An 18,769-nucleotide genomic window follows, 5' to 3' on the forward strand; every position below is an offset into this window, starting at 1 on the left:
GGCCATGTCACCTGCCAAAGGCATGGTTGTGATTTTTCTCAAGGGTGACGCCTTTTACGCTACCACAATAAAGCAACCATTCTACAATAAGTCACTTCTTGTGTGCTCCACTACTGCTGCTGCATTGTATGATATGGGCAGTTCAAATTATGTCCCTTCTGTAAAGAGCAGTTTGTTTGCACAGCCTCCTATCCGATGTGGATGTAGACTACAATCCAGCACACAACAGCGGCAGGGCAGACACATTAAAAAACATGGCAGCCTTTACGAAAGCCAGCTGCTCTTTCAGCTGATAGAAAGTCCAATATTTTCCCAATTCTATTATCTTGTAGGCAATGGACAGTAACCCGATCAGTTTAAGTTTGCAAGTGCTTGACAGCCCATTTCTTACAGATTATGGTACTGTTAGAATCCTTCCAAGATTTTAATACGCTTGAGGTCGTGAGGCACTACACACAGGTGTAAAGACTGGTGTATGAAACTTAACACGCAAAAAACGGTGCTTCTTAGAGTCACTCGTAAAATGAATTTCAGTTCATTTCAGTATCGCTTAAACAACTGTCTCATTTCCGAAGTTTCTAGTTATAAATATCTTGGCATTACTATTACCAATAATCTCTCCTGGAGTGCTCACATTTCAAATATTTGTTCATCAGCTTTTAAGAAACTTTGTTTTATCAGACGTAAACTCAAAGATGCTTCATCCAATCTTAAACTACTGGCTTACACCACATACGTCAGGTCTAAACTTGAGTATGCTTCGATCATCTGGGACCCTCACACTAAAAAAGACATTTATCGAATTGAACAAATACAGAGAAAAGCGGTGAGGTTCATTTTTAATAAATATCAAAGAACGGACTCTCCTACTAACCTCATGACCGCCAACAACATTCCGCTCCTAGAAACTCGCAGAAAAATGACTCGTTTACTCTTTTTGTATAAAATTTTAAACAACCAAATAAACCTCAGTCCTCCACCGTGTGTGAAAGTTCCCAACACTAGGCGGACGCGTCATCACCATAGTCACTCACTGCAGCCAATTTATGCAAAATCTAAATCCTTTATGCATAGTTTTTATCCAAGGACAATTTCTGAATGGAACACTCTCCCAGAAAGCTTAATTCAGTCTCCAGACTTTTACCAGGCTCTACAGCAACATTTGTTTGGTTGACAGTAGGGTCGGAGTTTTTTAGGACATGTATTGTTACTTTGATGTCGCACAAAGGTTTTTCATGTTTTCCCTTTTTTTTTTCTTTTTTTTTCTCTCCGGCTGTTGGTCAACACATTTCATGTCATTACATTGCCTCTGTTTGTTAGTTCTGTCGGTGCTTCGTGTGATTTACTGTGTTTCTTGTGCGCTATATATATGTATGCCACTCCTGCTAGGACCGGAATACTGGTCTGCAGTATCTTGAAATAAAATAAATAAATAAAAAGCAAGCAGTTTTTCTAGCACAATCTCCCTACCACTCTTCAAAGATCTGCAGTTGCCTACCCATACCAGCCGATTTCCCCCTTTGCATTGCTTCTAAGGTTTTTTTACTTCCTCCATGACCAGCATGACCTGCTCACATTACTGCCCGTCATCCTGACTGCTTCAGGGCAATGTCATCAGCAAATTGCAGATTACTGAGGTATTCTCCATCTACTCTTATCCCTGAAGGCATGTCACCTAGCACATAGTACAATAGATGCTGTCAAGAGAGTACAACAAGTGGCCGATTCCATGCCAAGTTACCTAAGACAATGCCATGTTTTAGACACCATCACACACGGATAACATTTTCTCGGAGAACCACAGCTGTGTTACCTCCCCACCGGATCAAGTTTTCTTCTGTATGACAAACTCTCCAATAAATGTCAGGCTTGTTCAAGTATTAATCTGTTAATTTGCAAGGCTAGAAGCTAGACTGGCAAAAAATTGCAGTCCCACATTTGTGCTTCCCACCTCCCCCCATTGCAAATCATGTGTTCCAAACCACCCAGAATGATTTTCAAAAAATAGCATATCGGCAAGGGTGACAATATTACACAACAAGATTAAATACATTGCAAGCAAGGTGTTTTAAACTTAACTGGCAGCACGCTCTAAACCTGTGGAAGCAGTGAGAGTATCCATTTGGTCACACCAGTCGCAGCTCACTGCATTACTGAGGTGGCGTTGTAATCGAACTGGCGGAGGGAACTCGTTCGTCGCCACCAAGAATTCGTTGCCTCTGCAGATGTAAATAAATGACAGTAATACTGCAATTACATTTAGTTTGCATAAATTCAGCAAACTCACTCACAATAGAATTTGGTTCGAGTAAAGCAAGTGAGAGTGCCTGCTGCAGAAGGAAAAAGGTAGCAACGAGACTGGCTGTCAATGCTAGCACAAATACAAATATTTAGCACACCTACAAAGCACTGAAATAGCAACAGAGAGAATCTAAGTTAAATCACTTGCGCAGTAAGTGCCCAATATGCTGCGGCTTGCATGGAACTGCAATGGAGAGTGCTTATAGCAGCAACTGCCAAGCTCTTTGACAGGATTACGAGGTACTCGCAATGGTGCCTCACTCTCCCACAAAACATGCCAGCTCAGATTAATTATTGCTCTCTTTTCAAATAAGCTGTCAATGGCCTTGGCAGCAGCTTGAAGCCAAGCACTGCAACTATTTATGCTGGAGCAGGCAAAAGATATATATATTAGGGAACTCTGCGGTAGCAACATGCATCCAAAGTGTTAAATCTACATAAACAAGCTCAGTGAGTTCCACCAATGCAGTTATTTCGGCAGTAAAAGGACAGATATTGTCACAGGCATGAACCTATGCTAGCTGAGGAGTAATGAAGTCACCCTCATTGCTGCATACACCGAAATAAGTGAGAGTACTTGACAGTGGAAGGTCTGAGAAAATAAGCACATGAATTCGGTCATGTATATAACCATACTTTTGTAGCCATTTCATGCTGTGCAGTAGGCTTGTTGCACTTCGAGGCTCAGTCCGCACAGGGCCTACTTACGTTTAAGCTATCTCTCAGCTGGCCAGCAACCCCCCTTTTAGCAGTGCGCAGATATTACTCATGTATTGCAGCACTACCACGTATGGTCTGTACAGATGAGTGCCACTTACCTTCCAACAGTTTTCCGAAAGAAGCCCGACATTTTCTATGGGCCGAGCCGCTCCATCGGTTGAAGCTGCGAGGAAGGCAATAAAACCCCGATTATAAACCAGCGCGTTCACGCTGGCGCACGCAAAAATGCCTTATACTGCCCAAACAAATATAAGCGAACTCAGAAATAGTTTTACGTTATCTTTTAGTCGCCTCATATGTCCCAATACTCAGGAATGGAAGTTGTTCCAAGTGCAACGAAACGAGATCGCGGACGCCATTACGCAGTCTCGTCTCCTCACGCCTTCGCCCGGAGACTGTCGCGCGATAGCGCCACGTCAATAATTGAGGATAACGCATGCTTGCGCTGCCGTGCAAAAAATCGTTAAAGAAGCTGCAAGGAAGGCGATGGCAGAAAGACGACAAATACTTTACTTAGAGTTCGCGGGCATGTATGTACGACTCACCGCAGTCAGTAGGACTGCACCGAGGACTGCGCCCTTGAATTTAAGGCTATAATCCACGAACTGAATCCGCATTTCACCGAGTTTGCATCTACCGGGATGATGGCCCGCAAACTGCAGCAGACCGACGCATGAAAGACAACCTAGGGTGCCTAGGGCTCGCAAAGCGCAAATGCTCGTTGTCTGAAAAAAGCGCGCCAGCCTTCCTTTGGGCCATACTTTGGGCGGCTCAGTGAACATCTGGGTTTGAGGCTTACTTCTAGAAAAAAACAAGCACTAAAAGCTATTTGACGTCACATCCGTCCAGAAGAGCAACATATCCTCCTTTCCACTTTGGTCCTGGGCGCGCATGCGCAGTTCACGGAGCCGGCTCTCTGCAAGTTCAGGTATTTTGGGGTGATGCTACATTCACACCAATTCGGTCTAGGGGCGGGGCCTCCGCTTTTCACGTGATCAGTGACGTCATGCCGTCGGCAAAAAATACATACCATAAAAAAGCGCGCTCCGCACGTTCCTTTCTGCCGTCGATCCGCGCGCGCGCTTCTCGATCTTCTCTATCCATTCCACTGTTTCCTCGCGACCCTGAGTGACGCTCCTGAACGTCAGGAACTCATTTTGCGACGCTACCTCAGCGACATACTGTCACCCGCAAAAGTTTGCGGGATCTCCAGCGCGTGGCTGAGCGGCGGTAAACTGCATTCCTGCGCCATCTGCCGTCAAAGAGCACGGCGTCGAGGCTCACGGAAATGGCGCGCCAGGGGCGCTTTGCGTATGCCTGTCCTTTCTTCGCTATCAAGCATGTCTCGTCACTAGCTTCCCCGTGATGCGCTTTTGCCACTCGCGGCAGCCGCTGATGCGCCGCGTCATCATCGTCGCGTGTCTGCTTTGGCGGGTAAGATGAACGACGAAGCAAGCCGGTGTGTTTTGCTCGACGCGCAACGTTGTCACGGGGAAGCTAGTGATGAGACATGCTTGATAGCGAAGAAAGGACAGGCATGCGCAAAGCGCCCCTGGCGCGCCATTTCCGTGAGCCTCGACGCCGTGCTCTTTGACGGCAGATGGCGCAGGAATGCAGTTTCCCGCCGCTCAGCCACGCGCTGGAGATCCCGCAAACTTTTGCGGGTGACAGTACATGAGAAGGGAGGCTACTGACATTGATACCTGAAATGCGAAGAAGATTTTAAAAAGTCGGAGAGATCTCGGCTGACAACGTAAAGTATAGCTGCGCGGACTTCAAGAGAGTTCGATGCGTCACCTAAAGGTAAGTTCCTTTCACAGTGACGGCGCTCTAGCCAGTAATATATGTATGTGTATGCGCATGCAAGCATCACTCGATTTTTCTTGTACCATTTAGCTGCAGCACGACAGCATTAAGGCGAACTGTGCAATGGTGTAATGTGAACTTTATACTGTACATAAGAGCAATAATTTCGCTTTTCGATTGTAGCAAGGATTGCGCAAAATTTATTAGCGTGCGCGCGAAAGAGAGAGAGAGAGAGAGAGAGAGAGAGAGAGAGAGAGAGAGAGTGTGTGTGTGTGTGTGTGAGTCATTTATACAAACCTGATAAATGCGTACCTCTTTACATGTTCTCCATGATTCATCATATGATGGAAAAATTCTTATGGACGTGCCTTTCCGGGTAGAGAAAGAAGTTCTAAAAATCTGCATCCTCGGCGAAGAATGCTGGAAGAATGACAACTCGGTATATGCAAGATTTGACATTGATGATGGTTATACCTAGCTGATTTTTTTTTTATTCAACTAGCGTTAGGAATTTAGCCTTTCTGTAACCGCCTGTAACTACATATACAAATCTGCATGCACATGCATATAGATTCAAGAATGATAACAGGGGCCCTATATATATATCTGTGTGTGTGTGTGTGTGTGTGTGTGTGTGTGTGTGTGTGTGTGTGTGTGTGTGTGTGTGTGTGTGTGTGTGTGTGTGTGTGTGTGTGTGTGTGTGTGTGTGTGTGTGTGTGTGTGTGTGTGTGTGTGTGTGTGTGTGTGTGTGTGTGTGCGTGTGCGCGTGCGCGCGCGCTCGCGCACGTATGCATATGCACTCGGTATTTCGGAAGCACTCAGTATTTCTTTGTTGAAGCGCGCGGGGAGAAAATATTAGAAATGGTGTTGACGGCAGCTTAATGATGTTAATTGAATTTACTATTACAATATATATGTTGTAAAAGCGGTATTATGCATATATTCATCGGCGGCAAAAATTTGCAGGACATGAGAAAATGTTTTTTTTTTCTGTAAAGTGCCGCATATATGTCACAGCATATATGCGGGTCTAACTTTTATCTGTTTGACACCAGCTACATTGGTCTTCGATTCCATGACGCGTCCTGAAAAGTTTCGTCCCCGTTAGTACAACGAACAGAGCTTGATGCGAGGGCATCGACCGCGTCAACATTCCATGACCATAAACAGTTAAGAAATACTCAACAGAAACCTCTGGGGCTGCAGTGTCTGAGCCAGCAGTTCTTCCAGGGCCTTCAGAAATGCATAGAAAAATTGCGGAAGGTTGGGAAAAGTGCACTTCAATTTTTTATCATTGTCATAACGAGGAAGTTCTCTCCGAAACGAATTATTTTTTTTTTACTATGCTTTCAGAAGGCTAGCCAGTTCTGTGCCAGAGAGTTCTGGCTTGCATGTGCAAAGTTCACCAGTAAAGGAATGTTCATCTCTGAAGCCTCTCCCTAAACGAAGGCACCTGCACGGCAAATGACCCCATTACAATCATTGACTTAGAAAGGCACAGTTTTGCCCTATCTCTCATTTCACCAAATAATTCAGCAGTTTCTTTTTTTTTTACTGAAGGGTATAGGATGATGCCTCAGTAACCTGTGATTCATTGATAGTGGTGCCTTGAGAAAGTAACTCAGGGGATGAATTTAGACAGGCAAGGTAGAGCAATAGGGCTAAAATTTTATATGGATAAAATGAAAGTAACACTTAACAGGCTAGGATTGCAAATAGGAGTTTACAATAGGTAGCAAGGACCTGGAAGTGGTTAGAAAATATGTCTTATAAGTACAGGTATAGCAACCGCCTGTCTCTTCGATGGCAGTCAAATAATTAGAAAAATAAAATTGATCTGGAGTACATTTGGCAGGTACTAGCTCTCAGATCATGAAGGTAGCTGCCCAGTAGTATACCTCAAGAAGTAAATAGTATATGTGACAGCTGTATCTTTTCGGTACTGCCTATTGGGCAGCAATGTGAAGGCTAAAAAAAAAGGTTTCAATATAACTTTTAGACAATGCAGACAGTTTTGATATAGAAAACGATAGGTTTAACACTAAGAGGCAGTAAGTGAGCAGAGACAGTGGTCAGGAATAAACGGGAGTATTAACATTCTAGTTGAAACCAAGAAGAAATGGACATTACAGGGCATTTCATATTCAGGCAAGCTAGCCGATGGTTGCTATAAGGTAACTGCATTGCATTTCAAGAGAAGGCAAACGTCACAGAGGGAGGCAGAAAGGTGGGCGGATCAGATCAGGAAGTTTGTGAGGACTAGGCGGGTGCAGCTGGCACAAGGAACGGTTAATTAGCTGATGTATACGGCAGAGGTCTTTGCCCTGCACACCTGATGGCAATGGTGTGCATTGAAAAGCACTCATAATACTTCCCCCCAAAAGAAGTGTTTACCATGTTATGTCATTATTGCTATGCATACACCTGAGTCACACGCACTGTATGCCATGTGCGAATGATCCTTTCTTCAGCTGGTTTTTACAGACAGTGCAGACTATATATATCTGGAAATTAGATTATGTTTCTGGTGCATTTCTAATTGCATGCATAGTTCATCTGTCCTGCATATCGCTTCATTTTTTGTTCTTCTTTGTAATGAAATTTTGTTCATTTCATTGTAAATAATGTACATAATAAATAAACTTGAATTTTCAATGACTTCGAAGTCTTCCCTGCATATCATGCCTTCTTCAAGAAAATGAATGCATAGATTGCTTTTACTTGCATAGAAAAGTTGATGCATGGTGTGAAAGCTACAGGTACTGTATGTTCTGCTAAATTTATGAAGGGCATGGGGTTATGCTTTCAGTTTAGAGATTTTGTTTTTAATTATATCAAGCAGAAATCTTCACCATTTGGGGTATAGTTTATGGGAAAATCCTCAGTTGGTTTCAGCTAGAGCCAGTTAGGTCCAGAATAGCCCCACGAGCTTAAATAGCTGGTCAAGATTTTTGTCCTGTTAAAAAAAATTGAATTGTTTAAATTAGAACGGTATGATCGAATGAGAGCAGGCATAATAAAAATGCAGCTTTGATGAATGCTGCTGTGAGAGATGGTAAACATTACTGTTATAATTAGCTTATTTTCTTTATTTCTTTTTCTTAACGGTGTAATTAATATTGTTAATAAGTGGAAGCAAACCATTTTTCTTGCCCCAGGATATGGTATTGAAGACTGCATGAAACACCTGAGCTGCAGCTAGAAGAAAATATGAGCACAGCATAAGATCGAACAAGGGGTATTAGGTATAGGACCATATACATATGTATAAAATGAAATAAAGTAAGATCCCGAGAGTAAAATGGATATATATATATATATATATATATATATATATATATATATATATATATATATATATATATATATATATATATATATATATATATGTGCCAGCTGGTGAAATTCCATGACGACCTCATCATGAAGGTTTTGTGCATGATCGAGGTAAGTGCCGACGAAACGCCATGCCAGCTAAAAATGTGCCATTTTATTAGCTGCATAGAATTAAGTTGCGCAGTATGCAGCTGTAGATCGGTAAGCCTATAATTTTGATGATCGGCGTAGCTCCACAAATGCGCGGTTCGAATGATCACAATTAAAGGTATCGTTCAAGAACAATATCTCTAAGCTCACATCGAGTGCACATAGTAAGTTTGTATAATCATCACGCACATTTTGTTGCCGCAGCTATATTATAGTGTGAAACTGAACGAGATTCGCGCGCTCTTTCGGCGAAGATTTGCAAAAAAATAAAAGTGAATAAATAGCTGGAAAGACTAAAGCCCCTCATTGAGGGGCTTTAGGAAAGACTGCTTATGTTAGCATAAGCAATTTTAAGTTGCCGCTGCTGGCTAGCTACAACGACTGTAGTCATGGTGAAATGCGCAACAAACACGACACAAAAGTAAGAGGAACACGTATCACGGGACGAGCGCGAACACAAAAGTAAGAGGAACACGTACAGTAGACATTCACCAACTAGCCCGCCAACAGCTCCTGTTATAGCTACAACGAGTGCAGGGTACACAAGCGGCCGTTATGGCTTCAAAGTTGAAGCAGGCGACTTACCTCGGCGACGCTTTCCGCGCAGCCACAGCGCCGGAGCAAAGCTTTTTTTTATGTGTTTTATGCCGATGCCATGACGTCAATGGTCACGTGAAAAGCGGAGGCTCCGCCCCTAGACCGATTTGGTGTGAATGTAGCATCACCCCCAATTTTGCCATCCCCCAACCCGGCGCTTCCGGAGGCGACGGGGGCGTGTCCGCGCGGGTTTTTAAAAGGCGATTGCGGCTGTTCTAACGGACAGAATCGAGAAAAAATTTACACATATGATTTTCGAGGTCTTTTCTTCCCAACCACAGCATTTCATGCAATTTGAAAACCGCTTCAGCTTCCCATTGAAAACTTGAAAGTGTTTCAAATAGCGATTCCAGCATAGCGCGCGGCTCTAAATGAATACCCAAGCGTGCACGGCTGCTCCAGAGGGACGTAAAGGACTATAGTAAAGGAATTGCAGGGATCGGTTTAAGCACCTGGAATAAGTAGCCTCTTTGTTAAATATCGCACCAATTGCATAGCATGTGAAAATAGCTCCGAAGAGAACCGCGCCCTCCTCTGTACCTCAGTTATCCCGGCGGCCGCTACGCGCGGAGTGGCGAACGTGGCATGGATGGATGGATGGATAGAATATAGGAGCGTCCCCTTTGAAACGGGTGGTAGCAGTAGCTATATCATGCTCATTTTTCTCCCTATATCTTAATTATTGCTTTAGATTGGTTAACTGAAGTATCATTCTATTTATTACATTTTTGTTTCTACATTACTAACATTATGTCACTTCTCTGCTTTTAAGCCACCAATCTCCCAGTCGTTTTTTGCTAGTTTCCACCGCCGGTTTATTCATTCGGCCACTGTTATCTCTAAACCCCAGAGCACGGTGGAAAAAAGAGAGGTGCTCCGACGGCGCCGCGAGGAGCGGCCGCTTAGTATGACTTTTACGCACGACGCGGCCGCCAGGGGCAGCACGGGTACTGGGGGATACAAGACAGTAACCTAGGTTTTAACCTGTCATATAGATTAGGTGGAAAGCCGGTAGAGCAGCGCCTCCCCGGTTTGATGTATGCAGATGATATTGTGCTGCTAGCTGAGAGTGGAAGAATTGCAAACTCTAGTTAAGTATTGCGGAGACGAAGGGGACACTCTCGCTTCAGTTTCAGCGCAGTTAAGTCGGGTCTGATGATTTTCAACGGCTCAGCTGATCAGGGTCTTAAAATACAAGGCCTTGAAATACCTAGAGTAGCAGAATATAAATATCTGGGGGTATGGGTAAACGAAGGATTGGCATACATTGGAAAGCATGAGCAATCACTTAAGGCCGAAGAGCGAAGGAATGCCGGGATAATGAAGCATAAGTCATTGTGGGGATTTAATAGGTATGAGGTTTTGAGGGGTATTTGGAAAGGAATAATGGTGCCCGGACTTACTTTCGGAAATGCGGTTTTGTGACTAAAATCAGAGGTACAGTCGACATTAGAAACAAATCAGAGATCCGGTGGACGATTAGCACTAGGCACCCACGGCAAAACTTCAAATGAGGCGGTACAGGGAGATATGGGCAGGGCATCTTTCGAAGTACGGGAGGCTCAGAGTAAAATATTATATGGGGAACGCTGCAGTCGTTTACTTAATCATTCGACGACGCACATTGCCTTCATTCCTGTGCACAGTTTCTTTGTTTCTTTCATGCAGTCCAGGCTATGCATGCCTGCAAGAAGTGTGAACGGCAGATCGAACGCTCGGCACGTCAGCAGAAGCGGCGGAGAGGATGGCCCCCAGAACACGTGCTGACTCTAGCGGCTGCCCTCTCTTCTGGTCACACTAAGCGGCCGCGCGCTCGCTGCTGCGCGGCCGCGCCGTCGTAGTAGTAGCACCTCTCTTTCTTCCACCGTGCCCCAGAGCTTCAGGAACAGGGATTGCGCCTGCATAAACTACCGGATGGATACCATTACATTCGAGTATAATATGGTCATTGTTTCACTGGAGGTACCACATACAGCACATTGTTAAATTTCTTTTTGCAGCTGCGTGTTCTAAGGCACACTGATCTAGCTTCAAAAAGTAGGGCACTGCCTCTTGAGTTATCAAAGAAATCTTCCTTCCTGATCTGCATTTTCCACTTTCGATATAATTCCACACTCTGTTTCTTTTCCACCGAGGTTCTGCAGTTTTTTTTCACCTGTTGCTTAATGCTCTGTATTTCTCCGTCCTTGTGACTAGCATACTGACTAGTTAGTTTCCTAGTTCTTTTCCACCATTGTGATTCAACAGGTATCCGGATCTCTGATTTGTTTCTAATGTCGACTGTACCTCTGATTTTAGTCACAATACCGCATTTCCGAAAGTAAGTCCGGGCACCATTATTCCTTTCCAAATACCCTTCAAAACCTCATACCTATTGTATCCCCACAATGACTTATGCTTCATTATCCCGGCATTCCTTCGCCCTTCGGCCTTAAGTGATTACTCATGCTTTCCAATGTATGCCAATCCTTCGTTTACCCATACCCCCAGATATTTGAGGGGTAATTGGAAAGGAATTATGGTGCTCGGACTTACTTTCGGAAATGCGGTTTTGTGCCTAAAATCAGAGGTACAGTCGACATTAGAGATAAATCAGTGATCCGTTGGACGATTTGCACTAGGTGCCCACGGCAAAACTACAAATGAGGCGGTACAGGGAGATATGGGCTGGGCATCTTTCGAAGTACGGGAAGCTCAGAGTAAAATATTATATGAGGAACGCCTGAGGAAATTGGACAGTAACAGATGGGCAGATATTTACTAATATAATATTTTACTCTGAGCTTCCCGTACTTCGAAAGATGCCCAGCCCATATCTCCCTGTACCGCCTCATTTGTAGTTTTTCCGTGGGCACCTAGTGCAAATCGTCCAACGGATCACTGATTTATTTTTAATGTCGACTGTACCTCTGATTTTAGGCACAAAATCGCATTTCCGAAAGTAAGTCCGAGCACCATAATTCCTTTCCAATTACCCCTCAAAACCTCATACCTATTGTATCCCCACAATGCCTTATGCTTCATTATCCCGGCATTCCTTCGCCCTTTTGCCTTAAGTGATTGCTCATGCTTTCCAATGTATGCCAATCCTTCGTTTACCCATACCCCCAGATATTTATATTCTGCTACTCTTGGTATTTCATGGCCTTGTATTTTAACACCCTGATCAGTTGAGCCGTTGAAAATCATCAGACCCGACTTAACTGCGCTGAAACTGAAGCGAGAGCGTCCCCTTCGTCTCCGCAATAGTTAACAATTCTTGCAATTCTTCCAGACTCTCAGCTAGTAGCACAATATCGCCTGCATACATCAAACCGGGGAGGCGGTATAGACCGCCTTTACACCTAATCTATATGATAGGTTAAAACCTAGGTTGCTGTCTTGTATCCTCTTGTTCCAGGTTTATCATATAATGCATGAACAGCAACCTTGATAGAGGACAGCCTTGTTTTAATCCTTTGCATACTTTGACATCTTCCGTACTTCTTATCCCTTTCCAGGTAATATCTACTTTGTTATCCCGGTATAGTTCCTGTAGGAACTCTATTATCTCATAACCGATACCTTTTTCTTTTAATATGTTCGACAGGAGTTCCCTGCTTACGTTGTCGTACGCCCCGTTTGTGTCCAGGAAGGCCAAATACAAAGGATCTATTTTCCACTCTAGATATTTCGATGCATTGGGTAAGCACGAACAGGCTATCATCTAAGCGCCTCTCCGAGCATCTTGTTACTTTCTACCCATGCTTGCACCTTTAATTTCAGCGCCTGCATGGCTAACCTGTACATCCCTGTTGCACGTCGCGTCCTCTCGCGGAAGTCGGTGGCTGCCATCATTCTTAAGATAAAGATCGCTTGTGTGTCACTACTTGGTGCGATATATGTCAGGGATACACATAAGCTCTGCTTTTAAGCGTATGACGCAACATTGTTAACAGCTATAGTCGGCAGCTGCACTTTGGAGTCTTCTGCATATTGATTTTCAAGCTTACCTTTCTACTTTTCCTCTCTAGGTCATCAGTCATTATTTGCAGTTCATCCCCGAGTTGCTTACCAAGGCAATGTCATCAGCAAATCGCAGATTACTGAGGTATTCTCCATCTACCCTTATCCATAACTGCTCCCATTCCAAGTCTGAATACTTCCTCTAAGCAAGCTGTGAATAGTGCTGGGGAGATTGTGTCTCCTTGCCTAACACCTTTCTTTATCAGAATTTTGTTACTTTCTTTATGCAGAACTATGGTTGCAGTGCAGTGACTTCCGGCACTTTCCGGCACTTTCACGTTCGGCTCGTCTACCCCCTGATTTCGCAATGCCTGCATCGCCGCCGAGGTTTCAACTGAGTGAAGTGCTTTTTCGTAATCAATGAATGCTATGTATAAGGGCTGGTTATATTCCGAGCATTTCTCTATCACCTGATTGATGGTATGGATATGATCGATTGTAGAGTACCGTTTCCGAAACCCTGCTTGATCCTTTGCTTGATTGGAGTCTAAGGTTGCCCTGATTCTATTAGCGATTACCTTAGTAAACACCTTATACGTAAGAGACAGTAAGCTGATTGGTCTATAATTTTTAAGGTCCTTAGCATCCCCTTTCTTATGAATGAGGATAATGTTTGCATTCTTCCATGGTTCCGATACCGTCGATGACACCAGGCACTGCGTATACAGGGTGGCCAGTTTTTCTAGCACGATATCCCCCTCGTCCTTCAGCAAATCTGTAGTTAGCTGATCCTCTCCAACTGATTTCCACCTTTTCATAGTTTCTAGTGCTTTCTTGACCTCGTCTTTCGTCACTGATGGAACGTCTGACTGTTTTTTCCTACCGGATATCTCATTACGGTGTGTATAGAGATGTGTATAGAACTCCTCGGCTACTTTGACTATCTTGTCCATATTCGTGATGACGTTTCCCGCCTTGTCCCTTATCGCATACATCTGGCTTTTGCCTATGGCCAATTTCTTCTTTACCTCTTTAAAGCTTTCCCCGTTCTTTACAGCATGCTAAATTTTCTCCATGTTATACTTCCTTATATCGGCCACCTTGCGCTTATTGATTCGCTTTGATGTCTCAGCCAATTCGATCTGGTCTGTTGGATTGGAAGCTTTCATACTCTGGCGGTTCTTAATCAAATCTTTCGTCTCCTTAGACAGCTTACCGGTATCCTCTCTAACTATCCTACCGCCTACTTCTACCGCGCACTCAGTAATGATATCTCTGAAATTATTGTTCCTTGCTTCTAGGATAATGTCGCCATCCTTGGTTAGAGCTGAATACTTATTCTGTAACGAAATCCTGAACTCTTCTGCCCTCCTCCTCACCGCTAAATTCATGGGATTAGGGGTGCACAAAACACAGGATGAACTATGGGGGGGGGGGGGGGGAACTACCGCCATTCCTGATGAGGGTTAGCTTTTTGTGCAGAAGACTTGTGGCTGCTGTGCGGTTTCCATATACCATTACAGCGTTTCTACATATGCCTTTCCTATGCCATGGTTATGTAATGCATACATGATTGATGCTTAGACTAAATCAAATGCTTGTAATATAAGCAGGTTGTATGTAGGGGTTGCTTACGGTACTTATACGATTATAGCACGGGTTACTTTTTTTAGAAATTGCATCACTGAAACAGCACTTCATGCTGTGTTCCGAAGCAATATCTGAATTTAACACTTTACTTTTTTTGCTGGTCATCAAGATAGCTTTACCACCAGGCAAGCCAGTTGCGAAGAGAAGGCAAATTTCCGGCAACTTCGAGGCTGTAAAATGAGGCAAGGTTAAAAAAAAAGGTAACCATAGAGAAAGACCAAAAGGTGGAAGTGAAAAAAATAATAAAAAGCTGTAGTTATTGAGGGTTCGAACTCTCCTGTTTAATATCATTACATCATGGCCAATGGGCAAAACATGCAGGGAGAGATGCGGGATTCTAAGCGAGAGAAGAAAGCATGTAGTGCTTAGCAAATCGTGTCTAATCAAGAGGGGGGAAACTAGTAGTGACAGTGAATAAACCACTCGGATACTTTTCTTTTGGATTTTTAAATGCAGTCTCCTTTATTGTCACATCCCCAGCTATGGTTGCCTTTAATGTTACGATTTCATGTTACAATCGTGAGCTTGTGTTGGAATCGTGACAGAATTTTTTTGTTTTTATTCTCGACACAAACTCTTCCCTCACATCATATATTCATTACGCAATTGTTTACTTTAAATACTGTGTATTCTGTGGTTCCTCTTTCATCTGATTGGTGCCGTGAATATCGGCTGCGGTCAAGTTGTGTGCCTGAAATCCAGCCTGGCCTTTTTGTTCACTAAAGTCTAGGTTTCCTCTTAATCTATCGGTGATTACCACATTGAATAAACTACGACAGGTCTGCAGTTTTATTTCTTGGTTCTGTGAAATTTTTGCGTGAAGAAGAGTGGAAACCAAAATAAGGAGTACATATAAGTGAAATCACCGTGGGAATGTTTACAGTAAACCCCCATTTCTCGTAATCATAAACTTGGGAAAAAACATTTTGCAATTGCACTGTTAGAGCAACTGTGGCAGCAGCCTCCACCATCCCCGCTGCAGTTCGCGCAACATGGTTATGAGAGGTGTGAGGAGGGTGGCCAGAGACACCTCGCCTGGGAATTGCTTGAGCCTGACTGGCCGTGAAGGCACCTGTGTCTTCACGTATGTCCCCGCTCTGTCTGCGCAGCACAGCCGCCCCAGGAAATACATACTTGCCACTCACATTGCCACTGCTTTCCTCCGTCCCCATTCCAACATGCGAGAGCTGTCATTGGAATCTTGCGAGCAGTTGCATGGTGGTGACCTTTAAATCTGTCAGTGAAGAAGTTAGTGATAGATACTGATTGATCATGATAGTTAGTGACATTGATGATAATGACAGAGATTACTATGATGTCATGGCCGAAACTTACACCATTATGACGTCACATTCAGTCATGACGTTACCAGGCGACTCGAGTACATGTGAAGGTTAACCCGATCCAGTCGTCAGTGCAGCGCCTTTCATTTGGCGTTTGCTCAAACGCCACATGACACAGCATACAAAGGCAGACGCAGTACAGCAAGCATCAGCAGCACTTCAAATTGGTTTACAGGAAAGAAAAGGCGTAGTATCTCACACTTCTCCACGGACACCTGAATCGAGCCATGAGGAAAACGAGGAAGGAGGTGCCATAGTGGAGGGCATCAGACCACCGTGCAATAAAAGCTTTCACCTCATTGCTTTTTAGTGGTCCAAAGTGCCCCTAGAGTTTTTACTTCGCTCGTATGAGCATTCAGTTCAGTGCTGCATACTGTGATGGTAAAAAAGCACGAGTAGCAGGGACCGATGCATTTGTCACCTGCAGTCGCTCATTGCGACCTTGGCTGTTCCTTTTATGTTATTTTGTGTTTGTCATGACACATTCATGTGTTACCCCGCCGGGCGTACCCGGGTTCGAACCCGACCGCGGCGGCTGCGTTTCGATGGAGGCGAAACGAAGTGGCGTCCGTGTCTGTGCGATGTCAGCGCACGTTAAAGATCCCGAGGTGGTCGAAATTACTCCGTAGCCCTCCACTACGGCTCCTCTTTCTCTCTTTCCACTTTCACTCCCACCTTCTTCCCTTCCCTTACGGCGCGGTTGAGGTGTCCACAGAAAACAAGTGAGACAGTTACCGCGCCTTTCCCTTCCTATAATATAAATCAGTTTTTTACCCGCCGGGCGTCCGTGTGCTGTGCGATGTCAGCGCAAGTTAAAGATCCCCAGGTGGTCGAAATTACTCCGTAGCCCTCCACTACGGCTCCTCCTTCTATCTTTCCACTTTCACTCCCATCTTCCTCCCTTCCCTTACGGCGCGGTTGCGGTGTCCACAGAACACAAGTGAGACAGTTACCGTGCCTTTCCCTTCCTATAAATAAATCAGATTTTTTTTTTACCCCGCCGGGGTGGCGCTTCCTGAGAATGCGGGATCGAATGCTGACCTCGGCGACCGCTTTTCGATGGAGGCGAAAAGCAAGGCGACAGTGTGCTGTGGAATGTCAGTGCACGTTAAAGAACCCCAGGTGGTCCAAATTTCCGGAGTCCTCCACTACAGCGTCTCTCATAGCCTGAGTCGCTTTGGGACGTTAAACTCCACAAACCATTCATATGGTTCTGCCAGATATACAGCAACTTGGCACTAGCTAACAGAAAGTCACTCTAGAGAGTAGTGATGTGGTACTAGCTGGTAAATGGTAAATGGTATTATATTGCGCAGGGCCACTCTAGCATTTTTGTTTTTTTTTTCCCGGAAGCGTAAATGGAATTATTTTTGACTCGGGCAATTCGCAATTTGAACGCCTATGCTCTTCTCCAGCGTAGCTCTGTGCCTGCACTTCACTGCAGTGCAGGCTTGAGCCAGCGGCAAACGTATACACAACCAGCGCTGCCAGCTTTGGCGAATTTGTCTGCTCGAGATTGTGGTTACAAAAAATAAAAATAAGCATCAATAACCCCGCATGCTCACTTGAGATGCAGACTAAAGGTCGTTCCTGCAGGAAGCATATTCAAATTCAGATGTGGGTTTCAGTTTGAGCACGAGCAGAGTGGTGAGTGGTTTTCCACATTAACAATATTGAGCTGCCCTTCTGCCAGGAAGTGCTGTTTGCGAACTGATAAGTACAGTAGAACCCCATTATAGTAAAGTCACCGGGACCGGCCAAAATCTTACTATATCAGTTGTTAGTGATGACATGGTCCTGAAGATACTATCTCGTAATTAAAGTCTGCTTACTAAGCACACCTTGTTGCTTTATGAATAGAACACTCTAAAATGCCTTCCATCTCTGTCTTATCGTCTCTGTGCCATTTCCTGTTTCATTTTTTTTTACAGCTTGTAGAAGGACCTGTTTAGCACGAATGCAACATAGATACGAGTGCAGCCGAGCTTGACTTCAGCTGAGAACCAAAGCATTGCGTGAGCGCGGCATCATCTTCCGCTGTTTCCTTCTTTTAAGAGGCAATAGATGAAAAATGTGCGACAGTCCAGCACTGCAAAACCGCACAAGCCACGCCTCCAATTCTTACCACTCCTCCTTCGTGCTGAACAGTGTTGTGTGAATGTTCGGCCGTTTCTTCGCTTCCCTTTTTCTTGATGCCCTTTTACTCTTTAAGTGACCGGCCGTCTTCTTTTTGTGTTTGTAGTCAGCTTTACATTTTTCCCCCTACGCGCTGCATGCTTTCCCTCACGGCTCCAAGGCCTTAAAGTTGGCTGCTTCTCAGTTCTGATGAGCCTAGCGGTAAAACCATAAAAAAATAAGCACTAATTTCTTTTTAAGAAAAAAAAAATTCCTTGCGATTCTAAGTAATGCGTGTGCAGCAGTGTCATTTCGTGGGAATCGACGCAGCGGCCAGACTTTGTTGCACCAAACTACTGCACCAAGTTTGCACATAGCGGCTAAAACGAATCGCAACAAGTTAATACACACAACGCCTTACAGGCACTTTTAGGCATGATGTGCAAATAGGCGTCACTCAAGCTTGCGCGCGTTAGGCTCGGAACTGCGATTCAAGTTTGCCATAGCGGCTAAAACGAATCGCAACATGCTAATACAAACAGCCTTACAGGCACTTTTAGGCATGATGTGCAAAACGGGGTCATCCAGCCTGCGCGCGTTAGGCGCAGAACTGCGATTCAAGTTCGCATATAGCTGCTAAAACGAATCGGAACACACAAAGCCTTACAGGCATTTTTAAGCATGATGTGCAAATAGGCGTCACTCAAGCTTGCGCGGGTTAGGCTCAGAACTGCGATTCAAGTTTGCACATAGCGGCTAAAACGAATCGCAACAAGTTAATACACACAAAGCCTTACAGGCACTTT

The 18,769-nt window shown here is 44.4% G+C and overlaps 1 long non-coding RNA gene across 1 annotated transcript; it reads right to left on the reverse strand.

Moving 5' to 3' along the window:
• Positions 1-2,095: 2,095 nt before the first annotated feature.
• On the reverse strand, positions 2,096-3,742 carry LOC146194081 (uncharacterized). The gene is made up of 3 exons (XR_014705426.1): positions 3,567-3,742; positions 3,120-3,184; positions 2,096-2,219 (listed from the first exon to the last, which is right to left on the reverse strand). It is a non-coding gene; the product is annotated as an uncharacterized LOC146194081 (long non-coding RNA).
• Positions 3,743-18,769: the final 15,027 nt, after the last annotated feature.

The sequence above is a fragment of the Amblyomma maculatum genome, chromosome 3, assembly GCF_055883805.1.
Source record: "Amblyomma maculatum isolate TAMU_Amacu chromosome 3, ASM5588380v1, whole genome shotgun sequence".
NCBI lineage: Eukaryota > Metazoa > Arthropoda > Arachnida > Ixodida > Ixodidae > Amblyomma > Amblyomma maculatum.